Consider the following 25,429-nt stretch of genomic DNA (forward strand, 5'->3'; position numbering starts at 1 on the left):
AAATTTAAACATTCACGAGCTTCTGGAGTTAATTGTCTAGGTGAATTTGGAGAGGGATCACCTTTTAAAATATCAAACTGAAAGACCCCAGCTTAGCAGCAGTAATGCCATTTTGCAAGGCTGTACTTAAGATGACTGGTTCAGGGAAAGGTCAGAACACTGAGTACACAGCGGCTGCCACGCAGGATGTGTGTGGTTGAGAGCCTGGAGACAGGATGATTGCGGTTGAGTGCCTGACAATGAGAAAGAGGAATGTGGAAAGCCCCGGGAGAGGTCCCACACCCTGGTGGGGGGCTGAGTCAGCCGTTATGTTCCAGGAAGGCAGCTAGGGAACTTGCTCCCGGGCTGAACCCTCGCCACATTAGAATCCACCAATTATATCCCTGTAACCATGCATCTGTTTCTGTATGCTTGCTTCTGCTCCCCAGAACCCTATAAAAAGCCCATCCTTGGTTCCACTGGGCACGCCAGTCCCCCGAGTTGACTGAAGCGCCCACAGGTGCCTGTGTATCCTGACAATAAACCAAATCCTCTTGCTGATTGCATCCTGTGGTCTTGGTCTGGTCATTGGGTTGGAGGGTCTCCTTCCCAAGGGAAAGTTCTCACTGAGAACTTTTCAAAACAATGGCTTCAACTGCCCTATGGTTAATTTTAACATCAGTCAGAGCCAATTTACATCCCCTAATAATTTTTGAAAGTCATTTAAGGTCCTCAATGTATCCAATCTAATTTTACATTTTTGTGGGCAAATTCCTTTTCATAATAATTCATGTCTTAAATATTGATATGGGAAATCCTTTTGGACCTTTTCAGGGACAATCACTAACCCTGTAGCAGCCAAATTTTCTTGTAAGTCAGCATATGCTATCAGCAACTCCTTTTCATCTGGAGCCGCTATCTCTCACAGTCTTTAGGATCTAGTAGAATAGTAAAGAAACAATCCTTTAAATCAATAACTATCATATGCCAATTTTTAGGTATAGCTACAGGAGTAGGGAGACCAGGCTGAGTAGGTCCCATAGGTATCATAATTTTATTGATTTCCCTTAAATCTTGTAATAATCTCCACTTCCCAGACTTTTTCTTAATCACAAAAATAGTTGTATTCCAAGGGGAAGTGGAAGGAAGAATATGACCAGCTTCTAATTGTTCCTGTGCTAATTGATGAGCTGCCTCCAATTTTTCCTTGGATAAGGGCCACTGTGGAATCCACACCAGATCATTAGACTTCCAGGTAATGGGCAAAGGTTTAACATTCAGAGGCTTATTAACAGTGACCCTTAGGATAAATTTCCCAAGCCTGCTTTATTGCTTACACTACAAGGTTTGCCTTGTAAATTTCTGCCCAATCCTCCCCGAGATGAGGCCTTGTTTCCTCAACACATTTCATACAGGGTGAGTTGTCAGCACAGCCCCCATATCATTGAGCTCATCTCATCCCCACTAATTGGTAGTTATTTGCTCTAAAACAAAAGGCTGAAACCATCCCTCATGTCCTTCCTCATCTCTCCATTTAAGAATCTTGCTACTTTTTACAGGGGCTGTGGCTGCCCCCATTCCTTGTAGGGTGGAGTAAGATATGCAATCGGCCAGGCCTTTGGCCAGAAGGCTTTAGTTATTACAGTTGTATCAGCTCCCGTATCTAGGAACCCACGAGGGGGCTTTCCTTCAACCCATAGAGTGAGTGTGGGATGCTTCTCTAAGGAGGACACCCAAAATGCTCCACTAAGCCATCTCTCCAGCCCCTCACAAGCTTCATTTACCTAAACATAGAAATCCCTGAGCTGGCAGATCGAGGCTGGGAGTTGAGAGTGAGCAAATGGAGTCTTCCTCTTTCCCTGAGGGTGTGCTATCAACTCCATTACCATTTCCAAAGAGCTAGGTATGAGTCTAAAATTTAATTTAGTTGCCTGAGCCAGAGCTCAGAAAGGACATCGAGTTGTCAGACATTCACACTGAAATCATCACTCACTGATTTCATGTAGAAATGAAAAAATTGTCTCTAATAAAGCATTAAGTAATTGTAAAATTTGAGGATTAGTAGTATCTTAAAAAAAGGAAAACTTTTTAATCAATTGTAAACCACAAGCCACGCATTGGCTATCAGTATATGAATTGAAAGCTTGATTTTGTAACATTTAAAAAACAGCGGCTACAGCACATAATTCAATAATCAGAGCTGAACAAGGGGAAACTGTAGAGAATAAACAAGTGGTCCAATCATATATGTAGCATTTTCATTAGATGAGCCACCTATAAATACAGTAAGCACATTTTCTATGGGTTGCATGCACAAATGTACAGGAAATACAAAAGCATGCAGAGTAAAATTATCAATTCTGCCTGAAAAATTTGTATATGTAATAGGCCAAATATCAGTATTTAGTAATAACCAATTTAATTGCTGTTTGGAATAAGGTATGTTTCACCAGGTTTCTTTTTAAAATACTTCAATGACTCTAGCCTACAATTCTGTATTAACACAACTAAAACTTTATCTCCAGTGAGGATGACAAACAAAGGCTTAAGTCCTCTGGTAAGGTGAGGTACTTACCCAATTAACATATAAAAATGAGTACTGAATCTTTTCTAGAGCAACAGCTACTCCCCAAATATTAAAGCTCATTTTGAGAGCAAAGATTTGTAGTAAAAATTTCCATATACAATGAAAGATTCAAAGTTCTAACTTCTTATATTGAAGAAGCAACAAAATTACACAATATAAGGCTATTAGCCATTCTTTTGCAAAATTTTTAATGATATCACTTCATGGGCTCTCTAAAATTATAAGCAAGCTCATGAAATGAAAACTCCTCACAATCGTCAGGATGTAAAGAAACTGCATAAAAACAATCCTCTAAATCTATCTTGAAATGGCAGTCGGAGTAAGCAAACAGGATGCAATGCTCTCACAAGTTCCAAAACCTCATCAATCCTTCATAAATCCTGTAACAATCTCTACCTGTTTGATTTTTTCTTAATTACAAATAAGTTTGAGTTAGTCAATGTAACACTGGCAATCCTTAATCACAATCCTTATGTTCTCCTTGTAACACCAGAGCACAACCACAAAGTCACCTGAGTTCTGAGTATGTGACCAGGCAGCTGTCCTTGGGGCAGTTGAATTAGCATTAAAATACAGATAACTTCAGGGCAAACCACAACTTTGGAAAGCAAAACTCAACCTCCAGCAAACAATCTAGTCTCCAAAATCCAGTCTCCAAAACATCAAGTCTGTCCTTCATGCTACAAAGTTTGACTGCCAATTCCTACATATGACTCATGATGATACGGTCTCTAATACCTCAACAAAGAGACATTGCCTTAAAATCTTTTAGAAGCCTGGTTTCTAGGATAAACCTGTTTCCCTAGGTTGGCTCTTGCCGCATGTTGTCTAGAATGACTCCACCCAAATTACCAGTTTTATGCCAACTTTCTGTTACCAATGTTACATTTTTTAAACCATATCCAATAACTTAAAAGCCAATAGTCCATAACCAAGGTATGTAGAGCATATTCATACATTTAAAACCAATCAGAAACAAAATTGAAGTAACTGCACATATCTTTAATATTTAGACCATGTACCATTTTTACTTTTTCTATCTGTAATGTTAAGAGAAGCACCTTGTCATCTGCTAAGTCTAATAATAAGTCAGTGATTTTTCTAAGAGAAGCAGCCATCAGCTCCCATACCATAGAAGCTGAGGAACTGCTGGGGCCTTTAAGATCAGCTCGTCCAGACGCTCAGCTCCCGGGCAGCTTCTCCAGCTGACCTAGATTCCTAGCTACAGGTACAGGGCTCTAAAGGCTGATTGAAACTGCTTTTTATTCATTGTTCCCTTCTTGAAACGAGTTAAAACAGAGTCAAGGTGTGAACGACTGGAAGATAAAGTTTTTACCATTTTTTCTTTTGAACATGAAACATAAAACATTTAAACAACAAGAAACAAAAATATCAGACATAAACTGACAGACATGGACAGCTTGGTGCACCAAGGACAGACAATACACATAGAGGGACAAAATTAGATGGTGTTCCACCGAAGGGACCCACATATCCTACCTATGGAACCCAGAACCAGAAATAAGCATTTCTCCAATAGGAGCCAACAGAGAGGCAGGATGTCTCCTGCCTCCCCTCTGTTCCTAGGAGAGCTATGAAAAAGTTCCAAAGCATCTGCAGAGAGTCCGGGAGGACTGTTTCTCTTAAACCCATACATTCTCTCTCATTTCTAGGGTGTAAACTATCTCTAGTCAGGGTCCAAAGACTAAAACATAACTCTAAAAGAACACATATGCAAAAATACTTTACCATTACCTTGTCCCTTTTTTATTACAAGTTTTACTCACGCTAGCCCAAATCATCGAGGCCTTTTCTAGCTCATCTTACCCCAAATACGTCCCTGCTTCTGAAAGGAAAATTATACAGATTTAAGGTTTAAAAATATGAAGTTAAAAGAGTAAGTTTCAAAATTCACAGACTCAGGCCTAAACATTGTGAAAAGCAAGTCCAGGCAGCCCCGCCCTGCCGCTAGGACTAACAGACCATAAAGATAAAGAAAAGGAATGCAGGAACCAGACCGAGTTATCAGGACTGACCCAAACCATCCGGCAGAAAGGCACCTCCCCCAGCTTACTCAGAGTCACACCTTAACCAGCTGTCTTTCAAACCCTGATACGCCCCTAACTTCTAAAATCCTGTACGCTCCAGTCAATACATACTCTGCTGCTGTGCTGTAATCTCACTGCTATGTATAAATGAGCCAATCACTTATATCTGCGCCAGAAATTAGCCAATTGTGTGTAACCATGCCAAACCCCCTAGCCTTCCCTATATAAAGCCCTAACTTTTGAGCTTCGGGGTTGACACCTCTGTCTCCTGCACAGGATACGTGTCGACCCGGAGATCCCCGTAATAGATCTCCATAATAAAACTCGCCTTTGCTTATTACATCCAAAATGGTCTCTCTGTGTCTGGGGTCCACGATTTCCCGAGACTTCAGTAAGGGTCTCTCTTCTGGGATCTTTCATTTGGGGGCTCATCCAGGATCGGTGTTTCCTGGGGCGCGCCATCCTGAGACTCGAGCTAGGATCTTTCACTTCTGCACCGGCTTCCCGGGACATCCAGTCAGGATACCTTTTCTTTCCTAATCTCGGATCACTGGATTCAAATCTCGGTGGGACCTCCATTTGTCGGTGCCCCATGCCCATACTGACACGGTACCGAGAATCAGGCGAAAGTCTTCGGGATTAAAGAAACACACACACACAGGTTATTTGTGTCAAGCCAGAAGAGGAAGAGAGAGACTCCTGTAGCTTTATTCACCACTTATATACCCAAGTTCCCCAGGTAGAAAATATCTGGGAAGCACAGTGGGAAACCCTGGCTCATGATTTCCTGGCTCATGACTTCAGTAACAAAAGACCGACTACGTGACCTCAATTAATTAGGGAGAAATCCAAGAAGACCAGCCTAAATCTCAAGGACAAAGGCTGAGAAAGCAAAAGGCAGGAGCGAATTGACCACTGCCCAGGTGTGGCCCAAGTGTGTCAGTTCCACATGCATCAGCTGGTCTCAGCAGGGGTCAAACCTAGGAGGCTCTGACATATTTCATGTAAAATATTCTTTCTAAATTATAAAGCAAAGATAAATGGGAGACATGTAATGAGTTTCAAAGTTTAGAAGCATTGTTATTCTTTTGGAACTGGGATATTTCACTCAGGATGATGTTTCTTAGTTCCATGCATTTCCCTAAGAATTTCATGAAGTCATTGTTTATTTTTGTTTCTTTTTATTAGACTTTTTTAATTTACATTTCAAATGTTATTCCCTTTCCCAGTTTCCCAGACATTAGCCCCCTATCCCATCTCCCACCCCTTCTTCTATGAGTGTTCCCCTCTGCATCCCCCTCCCCCTTCCCACCCTCCCATCATTCCCCAACACTGGGGGGCCCAACCTTGGCAGGACCAAGGACTTCTCCTTCTACTGTTGCCAAGGCCATACTCTGCTACATACGAAGTTGGAAACATGGGTCAGTCCATGCGTAGTCTTTGGGTATTGGTTTATTCCCTGGGAGCTCTGATTAACTGTATAGTACTCTATTGTGTAAATGTTCCACATCATTTTCTGCATCCATTACTCTGTTGAGGGACATCTGGGTTCTTTCCAGCTTCTGGCTATTATAAATAAGGTTGCTATGAACAAAGTGGAGCATGTGTCACTGTTATATTTTGGGGCATCTTTTGGGTATATGCTCAAGAGTGGTATAGCTTGTTCCTCAGGTAGTACTATGTAAAAGTTTCTGAGGAACCAGTATACTGATTTCCAGAATGATTTAACCAGTTTGAAATTCTACCAGTAATGGAGGAATGTTCCTCTTTCTCCACATCCTTGTTAGCATCTGCTGTCCCCTGCATTTTTGGCCTTAGCCATCCTGACTGGTGTGAGGTAGGATTGCAGGGTTGTTTTTTTGACTTGCATTTCCCTGATGACTAAGGATGTTAAACATTTCTGTAGGTGCTTCTTGGCCTTTTGTTATTCTTCAGTTGAGAATTATTTCTTTAACTCTGTACCCCATTTTAGGTGATAGTTAATCCTTTTTTTTAATTTATCATCCCACTCATTTACATCTCAAATAATACCCCTCTTCCTGGTTACCCCCTCCACTAAATCCCCATCCCATGATATCCTACTTTGAAGTTACCCCTCCACCAGCAATTTAAAATATGGTTATTTGATTCTCTGGGGTCTAACTTACTAAGTTCTCTGTATATATCAAATATTAGCCCTCTATTGGGTGTAAGATTGGTAATGATCTTTTACCATGGCTCCACTCACATATGTAGCAGATGCATTGTCTGGCATTGATAGGAGAGGTCCTTTGTCCTATGAAGGTTCAGTTCCACAGTGTAGGGGAATAACAGGACATTGAGGTGGGATTGAGTGGGTTGGAGGGGGAGAATCCTCATAGAAGCAGGGGGAAGGGGATAGGGAGTTGGAAAATCTGGGAAACAGGATGGCATTTGAAATGTCAGTACATAAAATATCCAATAAAAAAGAATATTATCAATTTGATTGTGATGATGGTGGATGTATACATATATCAAAACAGCAAATGATGCACCTTTAATGCAGTTTCTTGCATGTCAATTATGTATCACAATATCTCGCATCATATTTAAAATTAAAAGAAAGAAGTATTTTAAAATGAGTGAGAGTCTACAGGGAATTGTATGACTTAATATATACAAGAAGGCTGTCTTTATAGACAGATGGAAACAAATATCCTGGTATAACAGAAAGCAAATCAAGAGAAGCATTCAAAACATAAGAATAAGTGATAGTAATACATCCTAATATTCATGAATGTTCTTTGAAGCTTCAGAGGTAAGAAGAAACTTCTTTAGACCGTGTAAGTAGCCCTTATATTTTAAAAGTACTAAATAATTTTCTCTTAAATTGTTTTATTTCTTTTTATTTAACGTATTTTTGTATAAAATGAGTTTCATTATAACATTTTCAAATATGTGTATAATGTGCTTTTTTTTTCTTTTTTTTTTTTTTCTTTTTTTTTGGAGCTGGGGACTGAACCCAGGGCCTTGCGCTTGCTAGACAAGTGCCCTACCACTGAGCTAAATTCCCAACCCCATAATGTGCTTTAATCATATTTATTTCTCCAATTACTATCTGTTGTTTCCCTCAACTGATGGTACCTTTTCTCCTTCCAAATGGTTCTGTCTTTATTTTAATCTCTTCCTTATAAAGCTCATAATTCTGTATGCAAAATTATATATTTATCTGAAATTTGCTTATTTTCCTTAACATGATGATCTCCAGTGATATCCATTTTCCGGCAAATAGTGCAATTTTATATTTATGGCTCTATGGATCAGTAAAACTCCATTTTGCGAGTGTGTGTGTGTGTGTGTGTGTGTGTGTGTGTGTGTGTGTGTGTGTTTCTGTGCGTGTGTATATACATATATATATATACGTATATATATGTATGTATTTCACATTTTATTTATCCATTCACTTGTTGATGTATATGTCAATTGAATCTATTATGGATAGTGTAACAGTAAACATTTTACAGGTATCTCTTTGAGATATGCTGACCTAATCACTTAGATATAAACCAAAAAGTAATGTTTTACAATTTTGAAGTACAAAATATCATAAAAAATAGAATCAATCTTTTGGGGGAAGTTTTCTATGAAATCATTAAAAGATTTCTCTATTGTGTATTTTATTTACCTGATAATTATGAAGAAAAAGAATGTACTGGATCTTACAAGCTATTTCAGTTTTCCTTTAAGTAACATTCAAATATTAGCATTTCCCATATGTAGTATGCAAAGAAACACAAAATATAATTACAATTTTTTGAAAAAGGTTCGTAATGGTCATGGAATAAAAAGAATAGTTAGATTCATTGGGATAAAAATTTTAAGGAGGAATTGAACATTGAACATTACAGGATGAATGAAAATTTGCTAAGTGGACATGATGGCTAAGATGTGTATGGCTAAGTTTGGAAAAAAATTGCTTTTCAGAAGACACAGATATAAGAAGACTTTGTGGGAACAAAAGACTCTGGAATTAAACTTAGAATATGAGAAAGGTAAACAGAGGATTCGTCTGATTAAGTTACTCTTCCAGAAGAGAATGCCTGTGAGGCAGAAGGGCTGTTAGAATGATCTCCTGAAAACTACTTCTCAAACCCCAGTTCCTTAGTACAGATTAACTTGTCTTCCCTTCAGAGAGATATCTTAAGAAAAGGGGGAATGGTGTGTCTTGTGTCCTCAGACATTCTTCTTATTGAAGCGCTTAGCAGAGCAAGTGTATCACACTAGATAAGTGAAGGTAAATGTAACCAAAAGCTAGTAAATTTCTCCTTGAGTTCTAGGTGTCTATGGTACATCAGTTTCATGACTTCCATGGTTTTTTGACTACTGACATCGCCAAATCAGTCACCTTGCCCAGGATCCAGATAATCTAGAGGATGCTTATTTCCCAAGTCAAAGATTTCATCTATACTGATGCTTCTTTTAAACCCCACTTTGATAGTGAATCTGGGATATGGAATAAGAGGTAAGACACAGGCCACCATGCCTTAATTCTAGAACCTTCTACCAGAAGGATGTACTTACTTTAGATTTCTTTATGGATCCTGTTAGGTTGAAGTTGAATTTGAATACCCGAATGCAGGGAGCAGGAACAGTGAGTAATTAGAAACACCTCACTTCCCCTTAAGGTTAGGGAACCTGTCTTCTTATGTGTTTTAGGGCCCCTATCACCTCCTATTTATGGAGGATATAGATAATGGGGTTGAGCATGGGTGCGACCACTGTGTAGAAGAGACTAAGAATGTGGTCTGTTGTGACAGAAGATCCTGCTCTGCGTTTGATATATGTGATGCTAGCTGTTCCAAAGAAGAGGAAGACCATAAGCCAGTTGGAGTGGCAGGTAGAAAAAACCTTGCAGTGGCTCTGGCTAGAAGCAGTTGCCAGAATGGCTCCCAGGAGGTAGGCCTAAGAAGTAACTATCAGAGAAAAGGCGATCATGAAAAAGACCACTGTGGCTGTCATCACTGATATTTCTCTCCTGTGTTTCCCAGCCCTTGCTAGCCTCAGTACTGGCAGGATATCACAGAGGAAGTGTGGGATGGTGCAAGGCAGCATGAAGATGAGGGAAGAGGGAGTGGTAGCTGTAATGATGCCCATGGTTCATGAGGATCTTACCATGGCTACACAGGGCTGGTGGTTCATTAGGGTGGAGTAGTGCAGGGACTGACAATGGCTGGATAATGGTCCTAGGTCATGTCTGTGAGCAGGCAGAACTCTGAGATACCCAGGACAATGAAGAAGTACATTTGGGCTGCACAGTTATCAAAGGAGATGTGCCAGTGATGTGAGGAGGTCAAATCAGCCAGGACTCTGGGCACAATGTCTGTGGTGTAGAGAAGCTCACCATGGAGAGGTGGTGCAAGAAGTACTTGGGAGAGTGCAGCACAGGACTTGTTTGGGTAAGAAATATGATCAGCATGTTGCCCAGAAAGGTTATCAGGTAGACTAGAAGTACCAACCAGAACAGTGGCCCCTGAAGGGCTCTGAGGTCAGAGAACCCCAGTAGGAGAAAAGAATGTGTTGTAGTTTGGTTTTCCTAAGTCATTACTCCAGGGCACAAGCTTTGCACAGTTAAGAAAGAGAAATATTTCTGTAATGCAATAAAACACTTTCTGTACAGTCTCTTCTCAAATCCAAAACAACTGGTGGCTTTCATTTTCAAATGAATCAGGAGTCTCAGAAATTGAACACCTCTGAACTAATAATGAGGAAATAGTACGGCTGTGATTTGACCCAGGACTTTGACTGTACAGACGGTGTATCTGCCACTTTCACTTTCTGTCTTATCTCCCTTATAGAGAACTTTAGGTAGAGCAGTTGTGTCCTTTATACTCAACACACTGAAACTGAAATTCAAATGGCAACACCAGGGCCAGGCCCAAGGTAGGATCTAATGATCACCACAATGTGTGTAGAATTAGAATGAGGATGCCACACAATAATGGGAATATTTGTTATATAACAAACAGCATAGACAAGTCATAATTAGGATTTTGGTACCTGTCAGGATTCCTTTCTTGCCTTTTTATCTGGGTCCCTATGATCAACTATACTAGATACATTGCCCCTGAATACTCTCTATGAGTATTTTGTGGAAATTTCAGCAATCCTCCAAACTTCAGTTGAAGTACCATTGCCATATGCATATTCCCTATACTTAGAAATATTTATCCATGACATTTCAGGATTAAAGGAGAGATGTAGGGGTAAATATTTCTATCAAGAACCCTAACATTTTATGTAAAACAATTTACAAAGGTTTTGTTTGGTGTGTTTGAACAGGAGTGATGACAGGGGGCTCACTATGGGATAAAGCAGTGCCTCCCAGCATTAGTCTCCTCTGCCTATAGGGCAAGTCCTAATTACAGTGTGTTTGGACAACATGTAGTGGCTTATTGAACTTCAAAGTTTTCTTTTACTAGAAAGTCCTGAACTATTTGAAGAACATATTTTTGAAGAAAACCTTTCGTTTTTTTCCAAGATACATGCCACAGATGCAGGGTTTTTTTTTAGTGTTAGTTCCAGTTTGAGACCCAAAAGGACAAATCAGAGAGAGGTTGCTCACATTTCCCAAGTGCCTCATTGATGCAGTGTATTCTGTCTAGGGCTTAGTATTTATCAAATCATGGTAAAACAGAGAAACCTGTTTTTACTGTTTTGAAGATGAGGGAGTGGGATTCTAGACAGCCCTAGTATTGTCCCCAAGCCATTTACCTACTATGTAAGACTGGACTTAAGCTGAAGTCTTTCTAACTTCATAGCTAATAATTTATCAAATATCACAGAGGTTAAGTCAAGTAGGGCAGTACTTGAAACATATCATCTTTTGCAGACATATGCAAGATGAATTAAAGAATTCCATTTATAGAGATGAGAATGCATGAACAGAAAGATTAACTGACTTATTTAAAGTTAGGTAACTTGTTAGGAAAGGATGGAACATTATGCCCCAGTTTCCAGAAGCCCAGGTCCGAAGATTTACCAGTCATTCATTCTCTATGGCCATCTCCTACATGAGTTTAGTCCATCTATTTGCTTTCTTACTTTCTTACTCAGGCAAGAGGTTGTAGTTTCTGCCATTGCTCAAGTACTTAACCTTTGCAGCACCCTTTGTCCTTTCACTATATATTTTGCCTACAACTTAGAATTTGTCATTGCTACATGCTTGAAATTTTATGAGTTCTCGTTTGTCTATACAAAATATGGATATTAATCTAATTGTAATGGTAGAAAAGAAACAAAATCCCTCGAGGTTTAAACCACCCACCTAGGGTCACATAGTGAGCAGTAGAGAAAGAATTGTATATTTCAGTCATGCAGTTTGGGAAAATGAACGAGTACCTTTGAACAGGGATATCCAGCCTCAGTGATCACAGATCCTTCCAGTGCCCACAGCCATACAGATAACCTATAATAGATACTTTGTTTTCCGAATTTTCAAATTTTTTTCAATTAAAATCTTTTTACACACACACACACTGGATTTCATTCCTCCATATAAATTGTTCGCAAGCCCCTGTTCCACAGAACACATGTTACATTCTTGTAACTCTAGTTGCCACATTTTCTTGTTTTCTTCCAATCACTTCAATATTTTCTGTAGACATTTTATCTTGTAATTTATTGATTTTCTCCAATAACATTTAGCAAAATCGATGTATATTTTGTAATTCAAATTGTTCCATTTTGCGCATATTATATCTGATACTTATAATATCTTCATATGTATCTCTATTTTTGCTCACATATTTTTTTGTGGGGTAAATTTCCAGAACTTGATGTATTGGTTGAATGTAGATGTTTTGTTTTTGTATAGTGCCATGATATATATTTTAAAAATCTCTGAAAATTTTGCTGAAAACAATCCCAATCTTCCTTCCTAAGAAAGGTGAGGGATCCTGTCTACCTTCTCATTTGTCATTTTTGCTACACTGTATCATTTCTTCACACCCAATCCTATGACTATAATTTTAAACTCAGTATGTGATCTAAGAGGTAGGTACCAGGTTTTCTTCCAAATCCTTAGCTCCCCCTTCCCTACATCACAGCCTCCTTTGTAATTCTCTTTGACTGTTTATTGTCTTCTAAGCTTGTTGTCTGAAATGGTCTGAGATTCTGGCATTGAAGTCACTTTTCAAAATTTCCTACAAGAGACCAGGTGTGATAAAGAGTTACTATACTCTAAGCCACAGACAAAGGTGAGGATTATTTTTTTAACTTTTTTTATTTTTCTTTGAAGAGAAGGTCTTACCATGAAATCACTATCCTTCTATCTGAGTTTTAAAGTTTTATTTATAATTTTGGTAAACACATAAAACTTACCATGTAGTGTTCATATTTCAGGACTGTTGAGAAGATTTGAATTTCTCTGTAATAAATCTCTAGAATTTTTCATCTTTTAAACTAAAATACTGTAGCTACAAACAGATTTTTTTTACTTTAAGTTGCCCACTGTACCTGAAAAAAAAATTCCTCACCAACACAGCTAGCCATATAATTTGATCAGCTAATGAAAACAGGTGGAGACACAGTGGTGCCACTGTGACACTAATGTTTCTGGCTGGGAGGATATATGTTAGTCTTGTTGTCTCTGAATGTAGACACTGAGATTCTTAGAGGGTGAGGCTGTTCATCCTGAGTACAAATAAATGGGGTATTCTACAGAATAGTTGGGAATATGGAAATAAGAGGGCCATAGACTTTATGATTCAACAAGGACTGGGAGCACTGAGAGACATTTCTTCATTTGTCTATCAAGTTCACTTTTATGTTTTTGCCAAAAATTTCAATAGGAACTATACCTATAATGCAAGTTTGTTTGTATGCATTGCATGTACTCTGTGTGTGTGTGTGTGTGTGTGTGTGTGTGCGCGCGCGCGCGCGTGCGCGCGCACGTGCGCTTGCACTCCACATTAGGGGAGATATAGAGCAGCAAAGTAGAATGCAGATCTCTGTAAATACTGAGATGAAACCATTAGGAGGGCTTGAAAGATGTTGGTCATAGAAATATAGAAGCTATGATTACCACCTGAGAGGCCACATGAAAATTCTCAAGCCCACATTCAGTTCATTGTTTCACTCTGCGCAGCACAAATATACACAGCATACAACAATAACTTATCAAATGGCACACCTTCCCAACAATAGTATATGTGATTACCTTATACCTCAAAAGGTTTACATGTCTGAGATATATATATATATATATATATATATATATATATATATATGTTGTTCTCTCCTATTTTATATGGAATAAATTACAGATTTTATCTGTATATTTTTAAAGTAAAATTTTATCTGGAAGAAATTCCCCATGCTTATATATCCTTTCAGGTTATTCTCCTTGCCAAGCAAGTATGGTGCCATCTGAATCATACATCTACAAAGAAATAGCGACGACTCAAAAAACCTCCCAAGAATTTTTTTCTCCTAATATTCAAGAACAGTTATTGTTCTCCAAACGCAGGGTTCTAAGACTCAAGTAGGCCCTGATCTCCTCTTTGCCTTCTGTTTCTGTTTCTGATACTGTCTAGATTTATTAGACAAAAGCCCAAAGTGTATACCACATTGCATTGGGCCCTTACACAGAATATGTAGAAATGTTCCCCCAGTCAGGGCAAGAGATGCTGGGCACAGGGGAGGCTACCCTTTCTTTCTTCATCTTCAAAATTATTTATTTCTATAATGTCCCCAACTATTTAGATGTTTGTATAATGCCTTCATTCTCGAGAGAACTTGGAGGCTCTGAGATATGGTAGTATCATGGGTGAGGTAATTGTGTCTGTGTCTCGAATGTCAGCTATGTTCTAATGGCTGCCCTTGCTCCGGTCTCTCATGTTTCTTCTCCTGATGTCATGGCTTTCTATTTTGTGTTTATTTGGTCAAAAATGACATGAAGCTTTAAGGTTTCACTGCCACATATGTGGACTCTCCACTGGGATATTTTTTCCTGTAAATAAAATCTCTCTTTGAAATAACCAGGAAGCTCCTCATTGCCTAACTGTGACTTTTAAATCTTCATTTTACTTAATATAGGTACTGCTTGTTGCCTGATTTTTCTTAAGTAATTTCTTCAATGTCTATGATTTCCACACGTAAGTCATTGGTCCTGGATTCTCATTATATATACAAGTGAATATCATACTTTGGATATTTTAGAGGTATCCCAAAGTTACTCAGTCTCTAATGACTTGTATTTACATCCCATGCTTTCTGCTAGGTAGGTGTACAATTTACACCCAATTGCTTAGACAAAATACAACTCATAATTTTAACCAACATCTCTCCTGACATTGAACTACTTATTAGTTTATTTTAGTTCTGCCCCAAAGGTCTTACAATGGACAGTGACAGAGCTCTGTCTGCACATGCCCTTTCTTTTTAATTTTTAAAATATTTTTGATTTATGAAATTATAGTTTAATTACATTTATCCATTCCCTTTCCTACATCCAAGACTTCCTCTATACTCTGCCCCTGCTTCTTCAAGTTGACGTCCTCCTTTTTACTAGTTGTTATTGCATGCATACATGAATTTTGATTACTGAAGTCTCAATTGAAATTTTGCTTATTTAAAAAGGCCTTGATTTCCCACCGTAGGGGGATGCTAGAGGGGTGAGATGAGAGTAGGGGTGTGGATGGAATAACATCTTAGAGGCAAAGGGTAAGGGGGATACAATAGGGGTCTGCAGAGGGGAGACCAGGAAGTGAGACATTTGAAATGTAAATAAATAAAATAACAAATAAAAAGTAAATGAAAACATCTTGAATACACCATGAGTACCTTATTTCATAGTGATATTTTCACACACCTCCAATTAATGATATTTGCTTTTGATTTGGGTGCTTAGTGCAGCTCTTTTACTACAACAAACAGGTTTTTCATTTATAGTGATTATTCTAGGTTTGGAAAGACTAGTATATGGATTGTTTTGGCATAAACTGTAGAATTTTTTATTTAATTCTATTCCAACTCATACCGCACAGCTGCTTTTATATCTTCTGGAGTTTACAAAGCTAAAATTTATATTTTTCAAGCTGGGTCATACCTCAGGTCCCCATATGACATTTCTCTGCCATATTGAACCTCTTGCAGTAATGATGGGAATTAAAAGTGAGGAAGAGGCTTCTCTTGCTTATGCTCTTTCCCTCCACAATTTTAGCTCTGATTTTTCTGGTGAAAGATCTGTCAGAATGTTGGGTGAAAACACATGTTATCGTACATATGATTTTCTAGGCATGTGTAAAGACAGCAGTGACATGGATTTGGATATGGTAATAAGAATAGTGTCTCTCACTCCATTTTAGTCTTTTTCTTTTCTATTTTGATATAAAAGATTTATCTAAGTGCCCCTTTCCCTTTAATACCTCCAAATTTCCCGATATACATTCCTTTTTCTCTTTTAAATTAAGGTCAATTAAAACTGTAAATAAATATATTTCTAAATATAACCTCTTTAGTCTATATATTACTTGTATTATGTTTTCAGGGATGATCACTGGACAATCAGTTGATGTGCTCTTCCCTAGGGAAGACTACTTCTTTCATTCTCAGGACTCCTTATTTGTGCTCTCCCTCTCTCTCTCTCTCTCTCTCTCTCTCTCTCTCTCTCTCTCTCTCTCTCTCTCTCTCTCTTCCCCCCTGTGTGTGTATCTGTGTGAACAGTTGAAACCTCATGGTCTTTCCACATCCCTCAGACATGTTTATTATTCTTGTTCAGTTCATGTTTAAGTAGACATTTCATGACACTTTATGTGTTTAGGTTCTGACATTGCTAGGAGTCATAGTTTCACACCAAACTCCCTTATATTCTGGCTCTTAAAATCTTTTGACCTCCTCTTCTATATGTTTCCTTAGTCTAAACAAAAGAAAATTTTGTAGATATATCCACTGGTGCAGGGATCCACAACTATGCAATTTGATTCACTGTAGGTATTTTTGTAATTGTATCCATCTGTACAAAAAGAAGTTTCATTGATGTGCTGTGAGTACTGCTCTTATCTGTGGGTTTAAGAATAAATGCTTAGCTTATCGTTATAGGTTATATTGGTTTAATAAATCACATTTGCAGGTACTCCTTGAAGATACAAAGTTATACTAGCTCTGAAGAGTTGGCTAATGGATTCCTCTTGTTGAGTCATTTTAAGTCCAAGAGAAGGCTCTTGCTTACCACTAAGGTATGGGTTTCACTACTGTACCCTTAAGCATTTTTTGCCATGCTGATAGTTGTGGTTTGTAGGTATCATAGCTAGATAAGCCTAATGATTGTATCTTGCCTTTGGACTCTTACATGGAATCTTCTGGTACCCTGAAAGCTAGTCTTCATGGAGGAGGCATTCAAGTCAGCTACACCTGAGGGATCCCTAGACCCTGTCTCTGCAGTGCATGGTATCTTCCAAAAAGGTACTTAAATTTTTTATCAAGAGCAAGAACAGGAACTTGGAATTTTTTGCTACCCTTTGGATAATTCTGGGTAACAACTGAAAAGAACCCTGACCCAGGAGTCATATGCTGTATATTTGTTGGAGGCCTCATCTCAGCTGGTGCATGCTGCATTGTTGGTAATCCAGTATCTAAGAGATCTCAGGGGTCCAGGATAATTGAGACTGCTGGTCCTCCTACACGTTTGCTATCCTCCTTATCTTCCTCCAGCGTTTTCCTAATTCAACCAGAAGGGTTATCAGCTTCTGCTCATTGGTTGGGTACACAAATCTGCATCTTATTCTTTCAGTTGGTTTTTGGGTCTTTTGGAGGGCAGTCATGGTAGGTCCTGTTTTGTAAATGCCCCTTAACTTCAGTAAAGGTATCAGATCTTGAGGCCTCTCTGCTGCTGGATCTTGTTTAACTCGGGCTCTTCTCCATTTCCATCCATACATTTATTTCATATTGGAAGAAATATGAGTAAGAGCTTTGGCTGTGGGATAGCAACCCCACTCCTCATTGATGCCCTATTTTTCTGCTGAAAGCAGAATTCCAGTAAGTTCCCTCTCTCCACTTTAGGGTCTTTCAAATAGGCTCTCTTACTTTGCATACTGAGAGCAACTCAGTTCCAAGGTCTCTGGTACATTCTAGAGGGTGATCCAAGCCTCCTTTCACCCATGGTCTCAAGTTTCCTTTTGCTGACCCTCAGAGATTGAGGACTTTCCCACCAACACATACTCAATGTCATTGTCTAGATCCATCAATTTGCCTGCAAATCTTAGAATGTCCAAATTCTTAATAGTTGAGTAGTATTCAATTGGTATGGAAGGCAACAGAGTTGGGATGAATGTTTCTGTCTTGGAAACATGCCTTGGGAAATAGATAGGTAAAGAGGTTGCTGCCAGCCTCAGAGAGAGAGACCTGTGACAGTGATATATGGAACAGAGCAGAACAGGTAAGACCCTTCCCTGATGTGAGGAGCTGTCTGAGGAGCTGTCCTCACAGAGATGTGAGGAGCTGTCCGAGGAGCTGTCCTCACATATGTGAGGAGCTGTCCGAGGAGCTGTCCTCACATATGTGAGGAGCTGTCCTCACAAACTCCATTACAAGATGGCACCGGCATCCGGCAGAACACACCTAGTAAAAAGGGCAATACGCAGGCGCCTGGTAACTTCCCTACTCAAAGGGACACGTATGTTTTGGTACGTCATCTGGCATAATTGGCAGCGACCAGTCAGAGAGTGACACGTCCTAGGCGAGGATACTTTCCTATATAAGGGACTGTTATTCCTCACTCGGCGTCTCCGCATTGTAAGCTTATGCTCTCCCTCTCAAGACTCATTAAAGCTTTTCTGCAGTAGGATCCTGTGTGTGCCGCTTCGTTCCTGCTGGCGAGACGGAGCGCGGGACATCTGGTGCCGAAAACCCGGGAAAGACCTCGCCATCGTCAGCACCTTCGGAGATCCCTTGGCGACAAGGAGGATTCAGAACTGCAGGTAGATACATTCGGAGAGGCAGCCCTCTCTTGGACTTTGGTCTGGGGTTGTCACCGCCTTCGGAAGGATTTGTTGAGTCTATAGTATTTGTCCTGGGAGCCACCCTACTCTTTATGTTCTGTTTTCACCGTTTTCGCTGTTAAAAGGACGATCACAGCAGCTGAAGGCGCGTCTCAGTCTCTCGTATATAAGTGAGCTTCGCGCAGCTCCCTTTTACCTTCGATTTTGACTGTTGAGGAACAAGGACGAGATAAGGCCGACGTAGATAAGCGGCACCGTCCGGGGAGGCGCGTGTAAGACTCCCGTACATAAGAGAGCAGCGTGTCCGTCTCTAGCATTTCACCTCACGCCTTGTCAGATGGACGTAGATAAGCCACCGGCATTCCTGGCCCATCATGGGATCCTCACAGTCTGTGGTCACGGCCTTGGAAACAGTGTTAAAGCAGAGGAACATCAAAATAGGAGGAGGAACACTTAAAAACTTTGTGAAGGAGGTGGAGAGGGTGGCGCCTTGGTTTGCCTGTTCAGGCTCGTTTACGATTGCCTCATGGAACAAACTTGGAAAAGACCTTGACAGAAAATTGGCGGAAGAGGATCTGCGCCTAGGGACCAAAGCTATATGGAAGCTGGTTAAGAATTGTTTAAAGGATGAAACGTGTAAGGCAGCAGTAGTAGAAGGACAGGCCACTCTTGAGGTAGTCCGGGAAAGTCTGTCAGAAACCGAACGTAGTGAGAGGTTGGGCGCGCGCAAGAAAAAAGACGTCCTAAGAAAGAAAAAGTGCCCTCCCGGTAAGTCCGCAGAGAAGGGAGCGTTGAAATTTTCAGATTCCAGCACTTCCTCCTCTACACATAAACCAGGAGGGGGAGCCAGCCTATACCCTGTGAAAGAGCTAGAAGTGCTGAACCTCGACAGTTCTGAAAGCTCTGAAAATAAAACCTTAGACTCAGAGGAGGAGGCCGAGCTAGTGCTGTTAGTATTCTTGAAACCGCCGGTATAATTAAAACCACTAGTAAGGTGGCAGATATTTTCCGAAAAATCCAAATTATCCTAAAGTCTTTCATGACAATTTCCATGTCACCTCAGAAACTTTACGCCGCCGCTTCTCTATAACTAGAAAAGAGGCACGTGATATAGTCACCCAATGCCAACAGTGCTGCCAGTTCCTCCCAGTTCCTCACATTGGGGTCAACCCGAGAGGAATACAGCCATTGCAAATCTGGCAAATGGATGTTACTCATAATTCTACTTTTGGAAAATTACAGTATGTGCATGTATCTATAGACACATGTTCTGGCATTCTACATGCCACCCCACTTACAGGAGAAAAACAACACATGTCATTCAGCACTGCCTTGAAGCATGGAGTGCTTGGGGAAAGCCAAAATGTGTAAAAACTGACAATGGCCCCGCCTACACATCTCAAAAATTCCATCAGTTTTGTGCTCAGATGCAGGTTACCCACCTGACGGGCCTGCCCTACAACCCTCAAGGACAGGGAATCATAGAGCGTGCTCATCGGACGCTCAAATCATATTTAATAAAACAAAGAAGGGGAACTATGATAGAACTCCCCCCAACACCCCAAGTGGCCACTGCTCTGGCCCTTTTTACCTTAAATTTTTTAAATCTTGATGAAGCTAGACAAACAGCGGCTGAGCGACATTGCTCAGAGCCCAAGAGGACAAAAGAATTAGTCAAATGGAAGGATGTATTAACAAATGAATGGAAAGGCCCGGATCCTGTTTTAATAAGATCCAGGGGAGCTGTCTGTGTTTTTCCACAGGACAATGAAAATCCCATATGGATCCCAGGACGACTTACTCAGAGCATCACAGCAAGTGATCAAGAAGGGACTGGGACTCCTGCACCTCCTCACTCTTCTTCCATGGATGCCAGCAACGGTGCAGGGTGAGCTACAATGGGGAATAATGTCAACCTTTCCACTCCCGATGCCGGTGATGTACCACTAACAGGGATTTAGGGTTGGCCTATTTACCTAAGGATCCACAGGTTGAACAACTAAAAGAAAATAGGACTATTCCCCTTAAGGGCAGCCTTTGGCATATTCAACAAAACATCTTTTGATCTCCCTTGCATTATGTTATGTAATCAATCTTCTGCTTGGTTAAGGGAGGCCACATGGGGAACTGGTGAGGAGGACATTGTGGCTAACGCCACAGTTCTCTATGGTGGTGGCCTTACATTGCGTTAATGGTAGCTGCACTGATCTTACACCCATGGCGATGCTACTTGGAGGAAAGGGCGAAAAGGGACGGTTGTCATTTTCCTGGACTGGGAATATCAAACCTGCTGCCTCTGTCTGGACAGCTACTCATATAAAATATCGCAGTAGTTACCCGCATGCCTCGCTTTATCCCGATCCCTGTTGATACCTCGGGGACCATGACCTTATTTAGAGGAAAAAGAGATTTTGGTACTTCTGCAATTATTGCTGGCATTATTGCTATGACAGCAGTCGCTGCCTCGGTCACTGCCTCGGCATTGGCCTTGTCAAATTCAGTACAGACAACCCAAACTATCAATGATTTATCGGCCACCATCTCTGTGGCTCGGGACAGACAGGCCTCGGCCAATACTCAGATATAGGGGGGCCTTATGCTTGTCAACCAATGTATAGATCTGGTCCGAGAGCAATTAGACATTCTATGGCAACTGGCCCAGCTTGGCTGTGAGCAAAAACTCCCAGGCCTTTGTGTCACCTCCATATAATATGACAAATTTACCCGAGCTGCTAATCTGTCTAAGAGTCTTTCACAGCATCTGTTACAGAATTGGACCTCGGAGTTTGAACAGACACTTCGGGAGCTGAGAGCGACCATCATTCAAGTAAATTCTACCCGACTGGACCTGTCTTTGACGGAGGGATTGTCGTCCTGGATCACCTCAGCAGTCTCTTATTTCAAGGAATGGGTGGGAGTGGGACTTTTTGGAGTGATCCTCTGCTGTGGATTAGTGTTACTCCTCTGGTTGGTTTGCAAATTGAGATCTCAAACAAGAAAGGACAAAGTAGTGATCGCCCAGGCGCTTGTAGCCCTTGAACAAGGAGTGTCCGCCGATATCTGGTTGACCATGCTCAAGCAACAGGTCGCCGGCTGGACAGCTCTTGCACTCCTAGAACCTCGGTTCATTGCACAGGATTAGAGTGTCCGGCTTGAGCAGCCCATGAGGGGTGACGAGCTTAGTATCACACAGGGAAGTTCTACCAAATATGCTCCCTGGAAGGCATGTCATATTACATGAGGGTTTCTGCCCCAGTTTTCCCTCCCTCAAAAAATGGCAGTGCGACGGGTCGGGAGTGCCCTCGGTCCCAACAACAGCCTAAGGGTATCTCTCTTGTACAGGTTCGCCAACTTTGTACGAGGATATGACCTCTGTCTTCGCCCTCCTATATCTGGGTGTCCTGTTTGCTTAAAAAAAAAACAGAAAAGGGGGAGATGTGAGGAGCTGTCCGAGGAGCTGTCCTCACAGAGATGTGAGGAGCTGTCCGAGGAGCTGTCCTCACATATGTGAGGAGCTGTCCTCACAAACTCCATTACAAGATGGCACCGGCATCCGGCAGAACACACCTAGTAAAAAGGGCAATACGCAGGCGCCTGGTAACTTCCCTACTCAAAGGGACACATACGTTTTGGTACGTCATCTGGCATAATTGGCAGCGACCAGTCAGAGAGTGACACGTCCTAGGCGAGGATACTTTCCTATATAAGGGACGGTTATTCCTCTCTCGGCGTCTCCGCATTGTAAGCTTATGCTCTCCCTCTCAAGACTCATTAAAGCTTTTCTGCAGTAGGATCCTGTGTGTGCCGCGTCATTCCTGCTGGCGAGACGTAGCGCGGGACACCCTGACAGAGAATTATGATATCAAGCAGAAATATAGGGAAAATGACATGCCAGACAAAGAGAAGGTAAAAGAGAGCATTTTCGTTTTTATATTTTACAAAAAGAGAGGGCAAACCAAAGAAATGGGCAAGAGTCCACTAGTAATCCAAAGAGTTGAGAGATAGTATTAATTTCTAAGGAAGAGGAGGCCAGCACCATGTTAAGTCATGTGATAAATCAAGATTAGGAATTTAAACAAAGAAACAGGGAAGTAGACTGGGTTGGCAGGCTGTAAGTACCTGCCATGTGAAAAGGTGGCAGATCATAAAGAGAGAGAATGAAATTTGCTATTTAAAGAATGTTGATTTGCATTGACTCAACTGTCAAAGATAATGTAAAGCGGAAAAAGCTACTGGTCCAAAACATAGAGGAAATCCAGGACTCAATGAGAAGATCAAACCTAAGGATAATAGGTATAGAAGACAGTGAAGACTCCCAGCTCAAAGGACCAGTAAATATCTTCAACAAAATCATAGAAGAAAACTTCCCTAACCTAAAAAAAAAGATACCCATAGGTATACAAGAAGCCTACAGAACTCCAAATAGATTGGAACAGAGAAGAAACACCTTCCGTCACATAATAGTCAAAACATCAAACGCATAAAATAAAGAAAGAATATTAAAAGTAGTAAGGGAAAAAGGTCAAGTAACATATAAAGGCAGACATATCAGAATCAAACAAGATTTTTCGCAAGAAACTATAAAAGCCAGAAGATCCTGGACAGATGTCATACAGACCCTAAGAGAACACAAATGCCAGCCCAGGTTACTGTATCCTGCAAAACTCTCAATTAACATAGATGGAGAAACCAAGATATTCCATGACAAAACCAAATTTCACAATATCTTTCAACAAATCCAGCACTACAAAGGATGATAAATGGTAAATCCCAACATAAGGGGGCAAGCTATACCCTAGAAGAAGCAAGAAACTAATCGTCTTGGCAACAAAACAAAGAGAAGAAAAGCACACAAACATAACCTCATATCCAAATATGAATATAACAGGAAGCAATAATCACTAGTCCTTAATATCTCTCGACATCAATGACCTCAACTCCCAAATAAAAAGACATAGATTAACAAACTGGATACGCAACAAGGACCCTGCATTCTGCTGCCTACAGGAAACACACCTCAGAGACAAAGACAGACACTACCTCAGAGTGAAAGGCTGTAAAAGAACTTTCCAAGCAAACGGTTGGGAAAGAAGCAAGCTGGAGTAGCCATTCTATTATCAAATAAAATCAATTTTAAACTAAAATTCATCAAAAAAGATAAGGAAGGACACTTCATATACATCAAAGGGTAAATCCACCAAGATGAACTCTCAATCCTAAATATCTATGCCCCAAATACAAGGACACCTACAGGCGTAGAAGAAACCTTACTAAAGCTCAAAACACGCATTGTACCTCACACAATAATAGTAGGAGATTTCAACAGCCCACTCTCATCAATGGACAGATCATGGAAACAGAAATTAAACAGAGATGTAGACAGACTAAGAGAAGTCATGAGCCAAATGGCCTTAACAGATATTTATAGAACATTCTATCCTAAAGCAAAAGGATATACCTTCTTCTCAGCTCCTCATGGTACTTTCTCCAAAGCTGACCATATAATTGGTCAAAAAACGGGCCTCAACAGGTACAGAAAGATAGAAATAATCCCATGCGTGCTAACAGACCATGACGGCCAAAAACTGGTCTTCAATAACAATAAGGGAAGAATGCCCACATATACGTGGAAATTGAACAATGCTCTACTTGATGATAACCTGGTCAAGGAAGAAATAAAGAAAGAAATTAAAGACTTTTTAGAATTTAATGAAAATGAAGGTACCACATACCCAAACTTATGGGACACAATGAAAGCTGTGCTAAGAGGAAAACTCATAGCGCTGAGTGCCTGCAGAAAGAAACAGGAAAGAGCATATGTCAGCAGCTTGACAGCACACCTAAAAGCTCTAGAACAAAGAGAAGCAAATACACCCAGGAGGAGTAGAAGGCAGGAAATAATCAAACTCAGAGCTGAAATCAACCAAGGAGAAACAAAAAGGACCATAGAAAGAATCAACAGACCAAATGTTAGTTCTTTGAGAAAATCAACAAGATAGATAAACCCTTAGCCAGACTAACGAGAGGACACAGAGAGTGTGTCCAAATTAACAAACTCAGAAATGAAAAGGGAAAGATAACTACAGATTCAGAGGAAATTCAAAAAATCATCAGATCTTACTATAAAAGCCTATATTCAACAAAACTTGAAAATCTGCAGGAAATGGACAATTTCCTAGACAGATACCAGGTACTGAAGTTAAATCAGGAACAGATACACCAGTTAAACAACCCCTTAACTCCTAAGGAAATAGAAGCAGTCATTAAAGGTCTCCCAACCAAAAAGAGCCCAGGTCCAGACGGGTTTAGCGCAGAATTCTATCAGGCCTTCATAGAAGACCTCATACTAATATTATCCAAACTATTCCACAAATTTGAAACAGATGGAGCACTACCAAATTCCTTCTATGAAGCCACAATTACTCTAATACCTAAACCACACAAACACCCAACAAAGAAAGAGAACTTCAGACCAATTTCCCTTATGAATATCGATGCAAAAATACTCAATAAAATTCTGGCAAACCGAATCCAAGAGCACATCAAAACAATCATCCACCATGATCAAATAGGGTTCATCGCAGACATGCAGGGATGTTTTAATATATGGAAAACCATCGACGTGATCCATTATATAAATAAACTGAAAGAACAAAATCACATGATCATTTCATTAGCTGCCGAGAAAGCATTTGACAAAATTCAACACCCCTTCATGATAAAAGTCCTGGAAAGAATAGGAATTCAAGGCACATACCTAAACATAGTAAAAGCCATATACAGCAAACCAGTTGCTAACATTAAACTAAATGGAGAGAAACTTGAAGCAATCCCACTAAAATCAGGGACTAGACAAGGCT

The 25,429-nt window shown here is 40.3% G+C and overlaps 1 pseudogene; it reads right to left on the reverse strand.

Annotated features, from left to right (window-relative positions):
• Positions 9,259-10,153, reverse strand: Or10p23-ps1 (olfactory receptor family 10 subfamily P member 23, pseudogene 1; annotated as a pseudogene).

The sequence above is a fragment of the Rattus norvegicus genome, chromosome 7, assembly GCF_021556685.1.
Source record: "Rattus norvegicus strain SHRSP/BbbUtx chromosome 7, alternate assembly SHRSP_T2T, whole genome shotgun sequence".
NCBI lineage: Eukaryota > Metazoa > Chordata > Mammalia > Rodentia > Muridae > Rattus > Rattus norvegicus.